The sequence below is a fragment of the Patagioenas fasciata genome, chromosome 3 (genome assembly GCF_037038585.1).
Source record: "Patagioenas fasciata isolate bPatFas1 chromosome 3, bPatFas1.hap1, whole genome shotgun sequence".
Lineage (NCBI taxonomy): Eukaryota > Metazoa > Chordata > Aves > Columbiformes > Columbidae > Patagioenas > Patagioenas fasciata.
In genome coordinates, this window is record NC_092522.1 from 67,117,161 (window position 1) to 67,137,286 (window position 20,126).

At 38.7% G+C, this 20,126-nt stretch overlaps 1 long non-coding RNA gene across 7 annotated transcripts; it reads left to right on the forward strand.

Annotated features, from left to right (window-relative positions):
- The first annotated feature begins 5,305 nt into the window (after positions 1 to 5,305).
- LOC139827579 (uncharacterized) lies at positions 5,306 to 18,994 on the forward strand. Of its 7 annotated transcripts, none has more exons than XR_011738375.1 (7): positions 5,306 to 5,664; positions 9,408 to 9,718; positions 13,120 to 13,580; positions 14,293 to 14,414; positions 14,902 to 15,065; positions 16,324 to 16,437; positions 16,672 to 18,994. It is a non-coding gene; the product is annotated as an uncharacterized lncRNA (long non-coding RNA). The 7 variants fall into 7 exon arrangements; XR_011738376.1 differs by lacking the exon at positions 14,902 to 15,065 and adding an exon at positions 7,791 to 7,886 and having other exon boundaries at positions 5,314 to 5,664; XR_011738378.1 differs by lacking the exon at positions 14,902 to 15,065 and having other exon boundaries at positions 5,332 to 5,664; positions 16,672 to 16,774; positions 18,723 to 18,994.
- Positions 18,995 to 20,126: the final 1,132 nt, after the last annotated feature.

Sequence of the window (20,126 nt, forward strand, 5' to 3'; positions counted from 1 at the left end):
TCATCTTTCAAATTGAGTCTTGATTGACTCCATTTGTACTCACAGGTTTAGTTTAGTTTAGTTTAGTTTAGTTTAGTTTAGTTTAGTTTAGTTTAGTTTAGTTTAGTTTAGTTTTGTTTTGTTTTGTTTTGTTTTGTTTTGTTTTGAGTGAGGGGATGTATAACATTACAGGCTGTGGCTGACCAGCAGGGTATTTACATTTTCCTAGGTTTAAGGCCATGAGCAGTGATTTCAATATTTAAATGACCCAAGCTTAAAAAAACCAATTACTTCAACTATGAGAATATCCCTCTGTCTTCGTTTGAAATCTATTGAATTGGGAGGATCAGGAATGTGTTGTATGAAATCCCAGTCCTGTAGATCTCACTGACTTCAGTGTTATTTGGGTTTTTATCTCCTGCTTTCTAAGAATAGTCTGTCTTATTTTGTAGGTGATATACATTTACATGGATCTATACAACACAATGAGTCCTTATACCAGCTGCTTGTGAAACAAGCCCCTTGTATTCTTCCTGTTAAGTCGTTTAAGGCTACTGTAAACCTACAGTCCGGTCTTGAAACTGAGGAGGAGGTATATGAATTTGGAAGCTTAAAGTTGGTGCGGCTATATTACATTATGTATTTCCACCAAATCTTTTCTTCTTTACATTGAGTGCAGAGATGTGATCTGTACAAAAACCTCAAACAAACAGTGAGCTTGTTTGATTGAATTTATGTCACCCTGGTCATGTTAAAATGATATACATAGATTACGTTAGTTTAGCTCAGTAAAAAGATTTAATAGGATCAGAGATTCATTGATAAAAGGGAGATTCAGGTTACTTTGCTCACCTTAAAATATATATATTGGAACAGTTGTTAAAAAAAGAATCACTGTGTGTTAAAAATTACAGATAGAAATAGAGGTTTTTCCCCTTAGTATTGAGGTCCCATACTGCATCAGCTGAGAAGCAGATGCTGATGATATAGCATTGTTCCATAGGTTTGTGCAGGACAGTACCATATTAATACAAAACAAACCCAGAAACTCTTAAATGAAATAGTTGCTGGAAAAAAGAGTAAAAGAATGACCCATCTACTCATTCTCCTCTCTGCTTTAATGCTGTGTTTCGTAACTACTGAATGAAAGTGACTGGAAGGTACGTTACCAGGCACACAGCTGTAAGCTGCACAGAGCTTTAAAACAGGCTGCATCAGAGCAACTTAACTTTATTTTGGGAGGTTATGGGATAAGTCAGAACCTGATCTCTGTTACAGTTAGATTCCAGAGATCCGATCTATTTCAGCAGGGCTCAGAGTGGCCATATTACTGGAAGTGGGTGAAAATCCACCTGGATTTGACTCTTCAGACATGCCTAATTAGAATTCTTTAAAAGCTGTAATGATTTTTTAGAGGACTACAGATAGACTCTAATAGTGTAATGATTCTGTAACATGTCTGTTCCTGGAAACGGCATATGAATACTCACAAGATTACTGTATCATTTACATGTTCCATACGCCTCTCAATTTCAGAAATAAAATTAAGAAAATCTGGAGAAAAACAGGAAAGACTGAGTTAAATCACTGAATTTCTGCTTTGGAAAATGATAAGCAAGTACCTATAGAAATTCACAGTGGAGGATCATTGTTAGCAAATACCTGTCTTGCCAGACTGGAATTTGGAAAACATGGATCAACTTCTATTTCTGCCCTGGACATTCTATGCAATTGACTTCGTTAAGGACCCAGTTCCATCTCACCTAACTTTACCATCTGGAAGGGGAATTTTTGCTCTGAGCTTGTTGCTTAGGCTCTGTCCTTCATCATGCTACAGCAAGAAGACATTTCACTCCCCTTTCTATGTTCTGCATGGAGTATATCTCCTCTAGCTGTATGTCTCTGATAAACTGTTCTGCGTGGGTGCTAATTTTCTCTCGTTTTCCTTCCAAGACAAACATTGACCATGAACAAAGAGAGAGCTTTGCCTCAAGATCCACTTCACACAAAAGGTATGTGCCACACCAGTAACATCTGCTGTTTTTGTAGAGAAATCATTACAGAAGAGCCAAACCCCTGTCTTAGACTACTACTAAATGCTTAACTTTGAAATAGCTATTAGACGTGATGGATATTAAAACTAGGTCTCTACATGCTTCTCACATTGTAAAATGAGAATCACAATAAGCTTTTGTCTGTCTCAGATTCTTAGCATTCAACTGACCTTTAAGTGCTTCTGTGTTAGAAATGTGCAGTTCTGTGTGACCACATTAATACCAATTAAATAAAATTTTACATGTTTTAATCTGAGTCACAGAATTGTAGAATGGTTGAGGTTGGAAGGTACTTCTGGAGGTCATCTGGTCCAACTCCCCTGCACAAACAGGGCCACCTGCAGGTGGTTGCCAAGCACTGTGTGCGGATGGGCTTTGAATATGAGATCTACTGCTATTGATTTTCCTATTACTGGTTAAACACAGTTGTGACTTAATATTTATTTAAGTTACCCAGACTTTTCTCTTTTTTTTTTTTTTTTTAAAAAAAAAGGGTACAAAACTTCAGTTAAGAACTTTTTTTCTTTTTTTTTTTTTGGTGGGGGGAAAGGATTGGCTAAACATAGCAAGCAGATAGTAGATCTGGATACAGATAACAGATTTGAAGTCCATGATGACATTGCTTTGCTAGCTCCTTCATTAGTCCTTAAAAACTCATTTTATGTCTCACAATTTCCTTCATATGAGCAGCCTTTTGTTGTTGCACTGCAATGGATTAACCTTTCTCTAACAGTTTTTTGAGGGTAGCTTCAAAATGGCTCAGAGAGAAAAAAAGGGCTAGGAGATTTGAGCCAAATTTATGCTGTAGTTGGTACCCTTCTGAGTGCACTCACAGTGTGCTGGCTTCTGGCTTGATTAAACGCAGTACAGACCATTCTCCACAGCTTATTGCAGCATTGGGGCACGTGTCCAAGTTGCTATGTTAATTAAATGCCACTGATATCTGTGGAAAGTTTTGTGCCTCTGGTTACTGAAATGACAAACACAAAGGAACTTATAGAAATCATCACACATTTCATGAAATGACCAGGAACCTCATTAGCAAAATAGCAATTTCCCCCGTTTTCCCATGAGAGGTGGTGGGTGAGAGATGCTTCGAACAACTGGCAGTTTTATTTTGGGAAGATGGAAATCGTAGTTTTCTCTGCGTGGTTCAGCATCTAACTGACAAATTTTTATTCCCCTGAAATCTTCCAAATCTGGGAATCTGGAGTTACTCATGTGGCTCGCTCAAGCAGCTCATGCCTGCAAACACAAAATGAATGTAATGTTTCTTGCAGGGTGGGAAGTAAAAAAAAAGGATAGCCAAGAAGGAGTCAGGGGGGAAAAAAAAAGGAAAGCAGCGTGCCCACATCACCGCCACTTTGCTGCTCTCTCAAGATTCAGATTCCAGTTTGGCCGGAGATGAAATTGATAGCTCTGCAGGAGGAATGTGCGAATAATGGGCTATGGACACTATGAATGAATTATACAGGCACAGGGCTCCTCAGTGCATCGCTGTCCGAAATTTTATTTTTATGTGACAGATATTTAGAAAATTGAGGAGTGCCTTGGAAAGCTGGGACAGCTGGTGGGGGCATGCAGGGCGCTGGGGAATGCAGGGCTCCAAGACGCCGGCCAGCCCACCGCCCTAGCAGCAGCCCCCCACTGCCGCCGCCGGGGCCGGACAGATGCTATGAAAGGGTTGGCATTAAGTGCCTTTTGCAGGATATTAACCCAGCATCCTAACTGGTAAAAAAAATGAATTGTCACTGACATTATGTCGGCCCACTTGGAGCCTTCTCTGCTACTTTCCGCAGTCTGGTAACTATTATGCACAAGAGATCAATATTCTCCTCAGCGCTGGAATTTAAGTAATGATTTCCAATAAAACCTATTCAGACTGTTCTGGCTAGAGGACAGAGACAAGCCACAAAATATAATGCACTTAAAGCCTTTCTTTTCCCCTATTTTCTTTCTTTTTTTTTTCCTTCCTTTTTTTTTTTTTTTAAGACTTGAATAATGGAAGCGAGATCTAGTGATAAGACACATGCATGCACACAAAAAGGAGGCATTTTGGTCCAGGCCGATCTGCTTAGCTAATGGCTGTAAGCTGACACCCGTAATGAAATAAAAATGTCTCGATGCAAGTGCATGGCTGTGCAATTGCTACCAACACCCACCCTGGCAGCCCCAGTGATGGGTGCTGGGGAACACGCCCTTACACATCACTTTTATTCACTTCTCTCTGTTTTTCAGCAAACAAAAGCTAGTTTTCCAAAATGGAATTAAGTAAATACTTCACAATTTAATGCTGCAGAAAGTCTGATGTCTTTAGACATGCTGAATAGCTCTATTTCCCAGTAACTGTAACTGACACTCCAGGTGCTCAGCACTTCTGAAAATCAGGTTTCTAGTACTGTTCCAGTTCTTTTTTTTTCCTACTTGAAAGCTCTTTTTTTTCTTTCTTTCTTTTTTTCTGGTCTTTGTGAAAGAATGTGAAGGGTGTAAGAAGATGACTGGTACTTGAGGAATGAAATTTCTGATCTATTATCTGTTAGTGAAGGAAATAATTTACAGAGGTGAGATAGATAGAGACATACACATATATCTTCCCAGTTGTCACAGTTTAATATTTTGCTTTCGGCCTCACTGTACTGCCTAGTTTCTTTGTGTCCCACAGTGCAGACTTCAGACAGAAGAAAGACCCTTTCCAAGTGTGCTAAGGCTGGACTACTGTGGTTAAAATGGTTTCCCCTGGATCTCTCTCACAGCTTGCAGTTGTCTGATTTCAATCAGTGGCAGTTCTCTCCACATGTCTAGCCATCAATCTTCTCCTGCTCCTGGATGAGTGTGTCACAGCATGGTGTATGTTCCAGTTAAAAAATAGACTGCACCACAGCTCTCCCTCCTCAGTCATTGATAAGTATCCCTTTGATATTTTTATTAAAAAAGAAAGAAAACACTTATGATATATGTTTCTGGAAAAAAAAAAAAAAAAAGAAAAGAAAAAAAAAGAGGAGCCTGAAGCACACTGAAGCTCTGGAGGCTGTAGGAACAGCAGGAAGCAGGGAGGGAGTTTGGGGTAATGTGGTTATGATGAAGCTATTGCTTGGTAAGTTACAGTTTGTGTAAGAGTTGAGGATTTCAATCTTTATTGCTTTCCACCCTGCACTCCTCCAGCAGTATAAGTTATCTGGATGTTGTGTGAGTCTCCAGTATTCATCTACTTCACACCACTTCCTCCCCTCATGGTGAATAATTATTGCTATTGGAAAACAGAGCTGCTTAGAGATGGAGGAGGTTTTGTACAAAAACTAAGCCGAGCGTGTCATAGTCCCTCGCTCTCACCTTTGGACTCTCTGGAAAAGGAAATAAATGGCTGTTCCTTTGTTTTCATTCTTCTTTTAGATTATAGACTGGTCTGTCAGTCTCCTAGACCAGCTTTCCTCTGCATGGCTGAGGTACATGCCCAGGAGCATGCAGAAGTTTCCTGATAAAGAGGATGGATTGACCTGTCTCCAAATAGGTGTCCTTATCCAAAGTAAACCAACCTTCTGAAAAGACTGAAGCTGCAGAGGGTCTGCATAATAACTCCGCTTCTGACAAAGCACTTTTCCATGACAGAGCTCAAAACACTTTCTAAAAGAAGGTAAGATTGTTATTCTTGTTTTATAAATTGAAAACTCAGGCATAAGGAAAAGCAAAATGTGCAAGGAGGCAAGTGACTTGGGGGACTATAAAACTCCTTTTTCTCAAGTGTCAGGGTTGTATTTAGGTGGTGCTCTACTTAATGTCTCATCCAGTAATGATTTCTTACTCTTCATATATCGAAGCTGATGAGATTCAGCAGTTAAAGGAAGATTGCATAAATAGGCTTGAGTCAGTCAGGCTTGAGCCTGTTTTTCACATATGATGTAAAAGTCCATTGCATTTCTCTTGCCTATAATTCTAATTTAGAAAGAAAATAAAAGGTGAAAGCAGCCAGCTGGGAAATAATCACAGTTAAGGAAGTCAATTAAAAACCTAACCACTTGTGATATAATTATTCAGCTAAAATTAATCTCTCACTGTTACATTGTTTATTTTCAATTGGTGATCTGAAGTGAAATCAGTTGATTCTCAAATCTCCACACATTTTTAAAAGCCTTTCTGCATTATATTAACTAAAGCCCCTGAATCTGGAAAACTCACAGTCACAGAATTCACTTTCTTATGGAAAACTACGTGATGAAAGCCATAGGAAACAGTTACTGGTAAAGCGGTTCACATGAGTAACTAACTTCAGGATGAAAAATTTACCACCAACACTATTAATTAATAAGAAAAAGATTTTATGGTCTATTTTACTTTTCACTGTGTAATTTCTTTTACACTGGAGACTAGTCGATTTTATTTCTATGCAAAAAAGCGTACCATCCGTTATTCTGTCTTCCATCTGGTTGGCAATATATCTCGGAAAAGTGAATATAGATAATAAGCAATTATTAAATAGGCACATTTCTAGCATAATTTGTTGCTGAATAGGATTCAGTCCTTTAAAAGGGTATGTAAGAAAAAAAAATCATGGCAAATGACACCAAAATTAGTAGTTATGAGTAATGATAATGATGTACCAGTACTGCACAGAAATCTGGGCTGATTTGTAAGTTGGTCTCACCTGTATCACTGTTAAATGCCACATGAGATGTTTCATTAAGACCTTTCATTAAAAATAAAAAAAATATGGATTAGTTTTACAGAATTAGCGATGGTCTTTAGGCACAAAGGGACTTGGGAAAGGATTTAGTGGTTTTGCTGTGCAAACAGACAAGCAAGAGCTACCAGGGCAACACAGAAGCTGAGCCAGCAAATGCTGTCCTAGATGTATGTATGGGAGAAGACTACCAGATAGAAACCAAGAGATTTACTACTGCAGATTACTGACAACTAGTATAATCATTACTGTTATGTCTCTGTCCACTTCTGATGTGCACATGTAAGTAGGATGTTGTCAATTTGGAAAATCTTCAGAAAAGAGCTACGAATGCAACTTCAGTAACAGAAGTGAGAGGAATAATTTAGTCACTAAAAATGCAGATTAACCTGTGATTGAATGATGGACTGAGGATACTTCTGTAGAAAGAAAAGTGGAGAATCTGATTTTTTAACTTAACAGAAAAGGTCAGTATGGATGGAAGCTGAATCTCAGCTAATTCAGATAAGCATTCAAGCTCGCAGGTCCTTTCAACAAATGATCTTAACTGCTAAAAAAACAGTATTACGTAGGAATACAATGGATTCTCTCTCCTGTGAAGTCTCAATCAAAGTCTTTCTGAAAGCGCGGTTACAGTTTAGGCAGCAGCAGTTGATTTCATGCTGGGAACACTTTGCAAAATTCTTTGGTCTTACATCATGAAGGAGGTCAGACTACATGACTATTATTATTCTTCCTGGTCTTACGTGTTATCAGTGTATGAAACATGGATTTAACTTTAAGTCTCACTCTAAATCATTTCACATTCATTGGCTTCAGTGGAGCCATTTAACATGGTTACAGTTAAGCATGTGCTCAAGTGCTTTGCTGAGGGGGACTTGCCCTCTCATAACTGATAACCATGTGACAAACTGCTTTATTGAAATGGTGCTGCAAGTCTTTGTAAGTTATCAAAGGTGCAAATGAGAAAATCCCTCATGTTTGTTGGTTTTTACTCTTTTCATAGTTTTAAATTCAGAAGCTACTCTTTTGCTTACATTTTTTTTTTTTCCCCATATACATGGTTGTGTACTGTGTATCAGAGCTGCCAAATGGCACTGCCTCTTTCTGGCTCGTTTTCCTGCTCTACGATTTAAAGACAAGACTGAATCCTATATGAAACAGCAGAAGTCATTCAGGTACATTAGAGGGTTATATGGAGAGGTCATTTCCGTGAAGGCAACACACTGCTTTAGGAGATGTGATTAGCTCTGCTTACCAACTTGAACAAAATATTGATAAAGCTATAGCTTTTATTAGTGTGAACTGTAAGAGACTGAATCAAACTAAATCAGTGCTGTATTCCATGACTGTAGTGGACTTTTCCACCAGCAATGGTAGTCAACATTTGAAGTACTGAAATGATAATATTATAATATCCTCATTCACACAGTTTGGTTCTTCACTGTAGCGGTTCAATAGGAATTCAGATGATGCAAAATGATATTTAATGTAAGGATTTCCTGATCAAAAAAAAAAAAAAAACAACAACAAACAAACCAAAAAGCGGGCCTCCTTTTCAGTATGCGTTGTGGTTTTTGGTTGGTTTTTCTGGTTTTTTTTTTGTTTGTTTGACTTTTTGTGTGTGTCTGTCTTTTTTTTTTGTGCGTGTTTGCTTTTGGTTTTTTTCTACTTTAGTAGCCATATTTTTATGCAGCATATTTTTAATTTCAGTCTAGTAAAAAAAATCTCATCCCACACCTTCACTTTTAAAAGGCGGCAGAACTCACAACTTCTATGATAAATCTTGCTGTGATTCTTCAGAGAATAGCTCTCCTTTTTAAAAAAATGTGGTGAGGTGTATTAGTCAAGTCCTGAATTTCATGTTATAAAGGAATAAATTGAATAAATCACCAGTGAAAAGTAATCAAGTATTTGGTACTGAAAGGACTTACTATGGCACAAAAATGAAATACAGACTGTGAAATACAGCAGGAAGTGCTTATAAAGTTCATTATCACTTTTCATATTTTCAGCAATTTCAAAAGCCAATGAGAACGAATATACTTATATTTTATCTCAGTCTTTCACTTTGCTTTACAGTTCCTGCCAGGTAACTTGATCTGCAAGGCTGAACTGTAGGGGCATTCCTATTAATTTAGATATTCATCTCAGCTACAGTATGCAGTGTTGATTCCTTGTTAGACTGAATGGTTAGAGTGAGTATTTGCAGCTTTGATTTACATCTTGAAAATTATATTATTTATAGCAGTTTTGCCCTAAAATGACTAGTTAGCAGAGTTCAGCAAAAGTTAAAGTGACTTAAGCCTAATGTTAGATCATGCATTCTGTACAGCACAGACTTTGACTTTTGGAGATCTTGGTTCCATATTTACAACACAGACCACAAAGAAGTGCAATCCAGAATTCAACTGCAGTTAAAGTAACCCACAAACATCTCATTAAATCATTCAACGCACAATATCAAAAGCTGAAAATATGATTAGATGCTTGCATTTTCCAGCTTCCTGTACAATTTTAGCTCTGAAATGGTTTTCCACCAGAGGAAGTGATGGCACATTGTGTCTTTGAAATCCAGGTCAAACAGATCCCAAAAAAATGTAAGAGCAGGGGATGACTACAGTCAAGTACTGCTAAGTTAAGATTAAAATTGAGGGCTTCTTTTAAACTAATATCACCTCACTGATCCAACTTTAAAGCACAGCCCCATGAACAACTGAAAGAGGACAAAGCAAAGTTGGGAACTGGAAAACTGTTGAAACTCAAGAAGAGAAAAAGTCTAATGCCAGCTTCACTGTTAAAGGCAACCTAATCAGCTCTAATCATACAAGGATTTTCATTCAGCCCCAGGATGACATCTCATTCCTGCCACAGTCTTGCTCTGGGCTTCACTCACTCACTCTGGGCTGAGTGAGTGATAGTCTCCTCAGCGCTCCCCCATCCTGAAAGGAAGGAAATGAAGAAAGGAATGAATACCTTCTATGCTGAACCACCTGCCTGAAGACACAAAGTAAGATTTTTGTTGTCTTGGATAACTGGATATGATTATGTTTTTTTCACAATGTTTCATTTCAGACTTGGCTGTGGGATAAAGTGCCATATTGCATTGCTGCTTTACTTCAATTAATAATAATAAAATAAGATTTGGAAATGTCTCCTCATTCTGGATTTACAAAGTCATTATCAAACCAGGCTGAATTATTTGAGGCAAAGAGGGGACTCTGTCCTTAAAATTATACATGCAAATAAAGGAAGACTGGATCACTATACACAGTGCTTGACATTGACTTGTTAGATCTAAATTACTTTCCTAACCTGATCAATGTATAATTTCTTACAGGTCTAGTGAGACTGATTACATGGTGGCATAGAGCTCTCTCTTGCAGGATATCCTGTAGGTCGGGTGGAAAAGACATGTCTAGGCATAGGGGATTCCTATGGGAAGGTGGCAAACTGCATTTAAGTGAACTTTTCTCCTGCCACTAGCTCTCTAACAGCTGATTACATTTTTGCATCATAGCCTTTTAAACCATGTAATATAATTCCACCCTTTTTCTTAGCAGATATATTGCCTATGTCACCCAGCCTTTTTACTGTAACCTGTAGATCTACCTTAGAACAGAAGGCCACAAAAACTGTCTTTTGGCGTATTGGACACTTTTTCCATGGACACTCACCTGGCGTTTTTATTCCTTGGTCTATGCGTAGTGCAAGAGCGTAGGAATGCACAATGCCCTTTTTCTGAAGGGAATGGTGCTTCTTTGCCGTATTTTGCACCTTACCAAGCTACTGGGTGTACATTCCAAGTAAGTTCGAATGTCAGAGCTACTACATCTAAAGGGCCACATTAAAGAGCTCCAAAATCAGCCCAGTCTTTTTATATAAAGAGCAGTAAAAGCTCTCCAACTTAACCTAATAAATTACTGTTATAAAAACAGTTTTATGTAATGTGCAGAAGTATAAGAAAAACTGTTTTAATGGTTATATAAAAGAGAGATTTGCAAATCTGTGAATATGAGTTAACGTTATGCATTTTTCAAGTAAAAGCAAAAAAAAAAAAAAAAAAGAGGGGCTAGAAATTGCCAAAGTAAAATGCAGAATAATGGAGTCTCAGTTTCACTTTCATCCAATTAACTACCTTGAAAATGAAAAGGCTGTTCTACAGAGTTCCTTTTAATACTTGGATTAGTTTAACTTTAGAAGTCAAGTAATGGGAATCAAGTGCTGTGCCTGCACTTTCCATGACCAGCTGAAGGAATAGAGAACAGGCACAAGGACTGAGCAGAACTCCCACGAGTAATTCGCCATATACACAAAATTTTTACTCTGTTGCAGTCAATGGGGTTTTTGGCTATTGACTATAATGAGGTCAGTATTTCAGTCATGTTTATCTTAAAAAACTCAAGTCAAATCTGTGAGAAAAGGAATCTAAGTAATTGTCAGAAAACAAACAAACAAACAAAAATACCAAGTTTTGGAGGGCTGAGTTTGTTTGCAAATCAAGGTTTAATTCTATGAATAGTTTTGACTGGAAAATAGGGTTTGGTCAAAAAAAAAAAGTGTTGAATTTACTTACCCATCTGAAGATGAGATGTTTCACTTTGGTTTGTGAAAACTTTGTGTTTACAAATGATCATTTTTTTCATTTCCTCATTTGTCATTTTCCCCAAAAATTTCTATTTCAGTTTGACAAAAATTGTCAAATTCCTATTCTTTTTGATGGGAAGACTGAGAAGCTCTGTTTTTACAGATCTTCATATAACTTTATAATCACATATATTCACTTGGAAATACATTTTTTCAACTTACTGCTGAAAGTTCCAAAAACTGACTCCTGAAGTCAGACATTTGAATAAGACAGAACAACAGACAGATTCAATATGAAATAACAATAAAAATGAGGTCCAAAGTTAATAGGTATGTGACTTAAGCCTGAATATGCACAGTAAGTCACAGTAAAGAGGTGACCTTTTATAGCATGTGCCCTCATAAATGTAACATCATACCTAAAACCCCAGAATTAGCTTACCTACGCCTTTTCAAAAGTGTCACCTTTTCAAAATATCCTCAACCCAGGCTGCACCTTGTGCTCCAAAGATTCGTGTAAGCACCTTTTTTCTCTTCTGTATTGTCATTTTTGCACCTAATTTTCAACCACTGTTTAATAAAATGTAGTGTACAGCTTATAGCAGACATGTTCTGTAATTCTGAATGCAGGACTCAGCATACTGGTGTTCCTATAAGGGACTGGCACCTTGGCCAGGGTGCAATGCAAATACTAAACCATATTAGATGGCTGGGTTACCCATTCCTGTGGTTGTCTTGTGATCTAGACACCTTCTAACTGTCCAAACGTTTAAAATGTTTCCATTCTTTTTGGTGTTAAGTATATTTTAAACAATTGCTGTGCCTATTCTCTTCTATCAGAAATTTTGTTTGTAGGTGTCAACCAAGCCTGTGCAGGCCACCAATTATAAAAATACTGCACAATGTTATCTTGTTTTTCCTTCTCGGGTGGAAAACAGCTTTAGTCTCTCAAATGTTTCCCAAGCATTGTCCCATCTCCAGAGCAATGGTATACTTTCTGTGAGGAGACCCGAAGTGTCCAGTTTTGCAGAGGAAATGGAGCTAGCACCTCATACAGTCTCCAAACACTGGAACTAATTTGGATTTCTCTCCTCATTCATACACTCAGTCTTCTCCCCCCACTCTGCTCCACCTGTTTTCCTTTTCCACTGAAGTCATACAATGAACTGATGACTGAAGATTTTCCTATCCACAATCCTTGCAATTTCTTTCCAAGTCAGGGCACAGCATGATAACTGCACGTAACTGTATTTTGAGTTTTGAGCCAAATTCAGCATAGTACCACCCTGTACAATCTACTGAAGTCAGTGAGATTACACAAAGAGGAATACAGTCCACTATTACAAAGGCTTTAGCTTGTTTTCCCAGCTCACTATGAGCACTAATTGTCTAGAAAACTTTCATTGTATTTGTAGTATCTGGCAACTTTAACTCTCTTTTTGCTTATTTTGCCTGTTTGGTGTTTCCACTCACTGTGCAGAGCTGCTTCACTTCAGAATCATCTTCAGTGTCATTCAACACCTGCAACCTGTTGGACACCCACAGCTTCATTCCCTTCCCTTCCCTTCCCTTCCCTTCCCTTCCCTTCCCTTCCCTTCCCTTCCCTTCCCTTCCCTTCCCTTCCCTTCCCTTCCCTTCCCTTCCCTTCCCTTCCCTTCCCTTCCCTTCCCTTCCCTTCCCTTCCCTTCCCTTCCCTTCCCTTCCCTTCCCTTCCCTTCCCTTCCCCAAACATAATCTAGTTACCTCCAGACAGCATCTCCACACTGGGCATCTCACTGCATTCACACAGCTGGGAATCCTCCTCTTTGTTGTTCCTATGCCCAGGTGAAAACTACTGCGGTGTCCTTAAAGTGCCTCCCCAAGTCATGCATCACTCTCAAAGCCCAAGATGTCACCTGTATCCCAAGAAGTGATTTCTCAAAATACAATGCTGTCTTCCCATCGGCTCTAATGACCAACACCATTTCTGCATTGTGCATTGCACACACTTAACTTTCTTAGGATGAGAATCCCAGCAGTGCCAGGAAGGCTCAGTGTGCCTGGAGTTTCACATGGAGAGAAAATCTAACGGGGAACTTTGCAAGAGAGAGTGCTTTGCCCCAAAGGACAGACAGTACTGTCTCTAGACGGGGGTGGAAAAAAAAAAAAGAGTCAAATCCAACAACAAATACAAGACAATTGCTGTGAAGGAAGATCAAAATACAGGGAGGTGACAAATCCCAGAGGGTAACGACAGAGACAACCTTCCTGGGGTCAAGGTCCTCAATTCTCCACGTGAGCTGCAGGTATCAATAAAAAAGATTAACTTGCATGTGGCCAGAGAACAATCAAGCCAAAAAAACTCGCAAGCCCCGTGCTTTACAGCTGAATTTTGTGTTTGGGTGGCAGTGAGCTGGGGCAGTGCCCCACGCATTGCTCAGCAGTAAGGTAAGTGCTGAGGATGGGCTGGACGCAGCACATGCCACATCTGTTGCGTGCCAAGGGGAGGCTGCTGCATCTGTGGTTTTGCCACTGGCTCCTTGGAGCAAACACGTTCACTATAATATTCCCTTGAGCAGCAGCTGTGAGAGGATCACTTAAAATTGCATAAAGCATTAATCTGAACTCTGAGACAAGTTTGGTACCGCACAGTTGGATATAAGCCAAAGTGTCCCATATAGTAAAGGGGAAGTGGGGAGGGAAGAAGAGAAAAAAGAAAAGACAGTCCTGTCAGTGGTTTTAAGCTGCCACTTTTTTTTTTTTTTAAATGGAAAAATTGTTACAAATGGATTCTTCAACATATGTTATTAATTTCATTGTATGGCTTCTTGCCAGTTAAGCATCAGTCCTGGTTTCTTTGCTTTCAGTTTTAACTAGCAAAACTTATGAGGTCATTAACGAAAATGGACACTTTTTTTTTTTTCTTGCACATAACTGTTATGGAGCAACTGACTCTTCTGAAGGCTTTTATTTAATAAAATTTCAGCTTTTTTTTTTTTTTTTTTTTTTTTTTAATAGGGTGATGTGTGTCTTAGGAAAACCTGGTGCTTCTACTATAAACAAAGCAACATGTGAAGGACTTCAAACGCATTGCATGGCAAGAGTAACAAAATCAGAAACTTTAAAAACCACTCATAAATGTAAGTAACATTTCATAAAGCTACACTGCTATTTACTTTACTGAATATGTATACGTGCGAGAGACCAAAGCAGTACTGAAAAATAACAATGAAAGAGAATGTGGTTTGATAAAAAGATCTACATATGGAAATGTTGATTGAACATTATTAATGTTTGATTTGGCTTGAAGAGTACTGCAAAATCCACTTGAAAAAAAGAACCCTGTTTCATGGATTTCTGTGCAAAGCAGCATCTCCCACATTGCAAGAGCCACGCCGAGCCCTTAATCCAGCGTGCACATTTGCTGTAGGTGTGGGCAGGGAACACAAGCTTATTTGAAGAAAGAGCTGGTTTATTTTACAAGGGGAAACTGGTGTCATTCAGCCCAGGGAGTGGGAGCAGATTTTGAGCTGCCATGAAAACAGTGGTCATTAAGGATGCTAGTGCCACTGTGCTGTTGCACCCCAAATACCTGCAGTCTCCACCTTCTGTCTGTTTCTTTGACAGCACATGATGGCAAAGCCCATCACAAAGTCCTCTGCAACCACTGCTCCCAGTACCCACCTCCAGGACTAAGCTGAAGGCTGTTCTTTGTAACCTAGTGATCGAGAGGAGAAAAAGGCTCTCCTCAAGGCTTGGTCCAGCTCTGCCTCCTGCTTCCCATCTGCCATGTGCGTGTATCAGATGTTGGATGGTGGGTGCTGGATGGGACCTGACAGAGGAAGTCAGCACCGAAGTTCAACAAACCTTGCATATCTGCTTCCTTATATCTGCAAATGAACTGTCCTTTAGGGAAAGAGAAAATAAGTTTCACAACAGCCAGCATAGCCTCAATGGGTTATTAATATAAGCGACAAAGCAAGTACTAAATAAATAAATAAATCAATAACTACATCTTCATGTTCAGCAGAGCTACCAATATCCACAAGTAACAAGGCTGGAGAAATGCATGCACTAATTACTTTTATCCTTGTCCTTAATTCCCCCTCTTCTCTCGTGTTGTTTAGTACACACTCCTATTACATCATGTCTAAAATTAGATTGCAGGATCAGGCTTTCTTGTGAAATATTTAGCACTGTTTTCTGTAGACAAGACCAGGAATTCTACAGGAAAGGCCTTTTTTCCCTACTTTTTATGTCTTAGCTTGATCCTGATGCTGCCAAATGAAATAATTTTTCTTGGCTTCAAAGAATAATGGTCTGTGCCATGCAGTCAGAGACCACAACACGGCATACTTCTTAGATAAAGGAAAATGTATATGTGTGTTTAAATAGCTGAACTGCTTGCTAGATAAAATGAAATCATGCTCAGATATTTCTTTTCTAATTAAAAAAAATAGGATTCAAATGGAACCAAAGTCCTTCTTCTATGACTGAGTAGCCCTGCAAATTGTACTAGAAAGAGATACAAGAATACATACTCTAAAGGTGCAGAGACCATAGCAGATAGATAAGGATATGCAGATGTAATCTAATATCCAGGGCTATGTTACACACAGCAATGCATGCGTACTCGCAAATGTATGCACCGTTTCCAAGAAAGCCTCTGGTAGCATAGGCTTAGAAAATACAGTTTGCCTAGATAAAGGCTACAGATCAGTACCTTAACTGTATATATCTTCCAACAAGCTATTTTCACAGCTCCACTGTAATTAGATTAGATGTTTTATTTGGTGGAGAAGGATGAATGAGAAACGGCTACTTAAGGGTTTATGTAACTTCAGCTCAAATCTGTGTTTTGCTCAAAGAGTCCTCTGTGCCTTAAATTAAGAGCCTGTGTGCTATACATATTTGCGAAATGTAAATTTTCCCCCTCTCCCTCAAATGGTTTATGAAAACCGGTACTTTAAAGCATTATGGGGCATTTTTAATATATACCTATCTTTGCATGGTCTGTTCAGTTACTGGTTGCTTTTATTTCACTCTCAGAAAATGATATTGCTGGTCCTGAAGGCTCACCCAAATGTATCTGGCTTCTGGATCCCCTCAGCTGATCATGGCAAGAACAGGCCACAGTAACAAGTGAAATTAAAGCTGAAAAAGGTGATGCTCTTTCACTTTAGTTTTGATTGCCTCAGAATGCATCTATGAGAAGACAGTGTTTAGGGAATGTTCAAACTTGCATTTATTGGTCAGGATTTACCTCATGACTTTAGACATGTGGAAGCTGGTTGGCTAAGGCTGTGCCTACATCAGCATTTTGGTGATGGGCAGCAGCATGGTTTTGAAGTGAATCCTCTGATCATCATCCCTTAGTGACACTGGTTTTGTCTCCAGAGCAGTTTCAGTGGGCTGAAGCTGGATTCCTTCAGAGGAAAATGAGACCAGAAGCTCTACTTCCAAGACCAAGTGCTTTCCAGCCCCTCCTGGGGACATAAAGGTGCTAACCCTGGACTCTTCTTTGGACAGCTCTAAACCACAAGTAGGAGCTCAAGCAAGCCCCCTGAACTGCATGCAGTGCCGGTGTTGGGCCTTTACCACCAAAGTTGCTTTGCTCTCATGGTCTGTTCCTGTTGCATCGAGTTACTTGCGAATGCTGATACAGCCCAGCTCTTGGCTGACCACCTCAAATGCTCCTTTATGGGCAGTAGAAGTAAGGAAGTGAAGACAAATCATCTTCCTTAGTTGCGATAACTATCCCAGGAAAAGATAAATGGAAAGGGAAACTAGCTCAGATGTACACAATGAAATATGGTATCCTGAGTGAAGACAGTCAATTCCCATCCCACATGCACAGTTCTAGATGTACTCAGCAATAGCTGAGCAACCAGCTGCAGACTCATTGCATGTGGTGCAGAGAGGGAACAATGCTGCAGCCCTATGTAGCATGAGGGGACATGACCCTCAGGGGAACTTGTGCTCAGGGTCTCATCTTGGGACCCCACACACAACTGTACTACAAGCTTGAGGCAGGACTTGTAGAACAGAATGTACATGGGAACAAGAAAGGACTTCCCGGTTTCTAGCACGGTAAAGGATCTGCCCATTAGTGATGCCTCCTGCAAACTCAACCCTTGGAAGCCTCAGAGGGACTGCTACACTTCTCTCTCCAAGTTCCCTATAGCTCTCTACATTCTACTAAAAAAACAAACAAACAAAAAAATCCCTCAAAGAAACAAAGATTTTTATCTAATTAAGGACATATAGTACCTAGCTGTATCAATATAACATATTTTATAGAAGCTAAATAGAAATTATTCTATATGAATATCATAATAACAGACAGAATAAAATTTGTCTTTTCCCTTTAAAGTTTACTGCTGTGTTTCAAGTTGAGCGAAGTAGTTTTATAGTTTTATTTATGCTATGACTAGTTGTATTCTGTTTGAGAACTTTTACATTATCCATTTTCTAGAACTCCAAGAACTCACTGTAGCAGTTGCCAAATATGTAAATGTTGCAGCAATTACACTTTCACTGCCCATGAAAAATGGCCTCGTAAGGTTTTGAATGGATGCAGTTCTTTCGTGCTGAAAGTATTTTTAAAAATCCAGGAAAATAATTGTTGTTATCCCTTACTATAGTAGTGGTTAATATACACTCTAAATATTGAAGTTTAATATTAAAAAGATATTAGATATTTGATTGATTATTTTATAAAAACATTCATTTTCTGTTCTCAGAGGAAGACTGAAGCCAACCAGAAATACACCAATGATTTTGTCATGTATCAAAGATTTATTAGATACTGTATTTCACAAAGAAAGTATTTTTGTCACATATGCTTGACTAATCTATTAAACAGGCATGACTTCAAAGGATACATAGGTGCAATAACCCGTTCACACAGAACAAGTGGCAGGACTGGGACATAACACTTGCAAATGTAAAGAAAGTGGCATAAACATATGCTACAGAAAAAAGAAATATACATACATGGCAAAATGCGAAGTCAACCGAATTTGTGTTCTGGCTATGCGTAGCTGCATACCAGTTCTGGCTATAAATTTTTTAATAGATATACTGCTCTGTCAAGATCAAAAGTTTCTGAGGAATGTGCTGATTTTAAAAACATTTTGTTTCCAAAGTGAATGACAAGATACATGCACTTTTGAGTTTTACCACAAAAAATTATCTTTGATTTGACACTTTATATATTGGAATATAAAGATTAATATCTGAAATAAAAGGAATTGAACTCTACAGTGTCCCTGACTTAAAGCCGTTTTTAACAGGTTGGTTTACAGAACATACTTTTGTTCTCATTCTGACTTCAATCAAAATTAATTTCATTATATTCAAATTTTGCAGAAGATTTTAATTGACAGGTTTAGTCACACAGGCATTGAAGCATTTCTATTTTAATAGTGTCTTTTCTTCATCCCCAGGTGATGCGTGGTGAGCAAGCAAAATAAGAAAGCATTGGCCTAGGTGATAGCATTTTGTTTCCAACTGCAATACACAGTATACATGACAATTATACTTTCTTCTCTGTCATGGGAGTGTATGTGCTATAAAATACAATTTTAAATTGTACATGGTACTATTCTAACTCACAAACATAATATCAGATATGACAGAGTGGCCTAATTATTAAATCATGCATTGTTCTGGGGAAAATATTTACATGCTTGAAAATTAAATTCTTCCTGTTCACATTGTTGCTTGGTCTCCTGCATTTTTTAATACTTCGCTGTTAAAATACTTTCTATCATTTCTTGAACTCCATTTAATCTAGGGTCCTGAGCACTGAGAATTGCATGATCCTTTCACCTCTGCACTCAAGGTGAAAAGCAGAAAAGTGAATTACTCTTGCAGTAACATGAAGTGTGTTGGTGTGGCCAATACAATGTGTTGTTTGCCCATGCAGAAGGAGGATCATGGTGAGGACAGTGAGATTTAGTAGCTTCGGCTAACAGCACAGCTTTCATGAAGCTTGACATTACCCTTTCTGACCTGAGGAGAAACAATTTCAAAATAGATGAAATTAATTAAAACACTAGGGCTCCAAAATCCATATTGATTTCCTGTTCAATAACATAGTCTGAATAAGTGATCAGTATTTGCACTTCTTAATTTTTGAATATGTTTCTTTTTAGATACCATTATATATTAGTATATTTACAGTATTTGCCTTTGACAATAAATATCTCCCTGATTATTGACTGCAGAGATAAATAAATATTGTTACTGTTGGAAAAAAAGGGAAGATCCTGAGAAGCTATATGCATATAGGGTGCTTTAATGCCATGATTTGAACTCATCTTCATTTTCACTGAGCAGAGCTGCTGGTGACTGAGCAGCACCAGCCTCTGAGGGAGGGAGTTTGGTCAGGCTATGAAGAGATTCTTTCAGGACTTGGCACCAGCAGCAAGGAGGTTGCACTGGCAGAGGACTGGATTTAGAGTGCAGGCATATCCCTATTGTGTTCCTGTGGCAAGAACCATCTTGCAGATTGCCTCCTGGAGATCATCAGGTCTTCAATGGAAGCTGCTGAGATACGTGGTCAGATCTGACCTAGCTGGTTTAGGAGCCAGACAGCACTGACTCCAGAATTCTGGCTCTCCTTTACCCTTTTGGAAATGCAAACTTGACTCTTCAGCTCCTAACATGGAGTTCAGCTTCTGCAAAGCTCAGCACACAAGGCTGGAAAACAAGCTGAATTTAGAAAATATTTGTGAAATCAGAAGGAGAAACTGTGGCCTCCATCAGAAAGGGACTGCCCTGCAACTCTTAGCTTGTTATGTTTTGCTTTTCATGCTCTTCTAGAGATCCATGCTTTCCCTATGTTC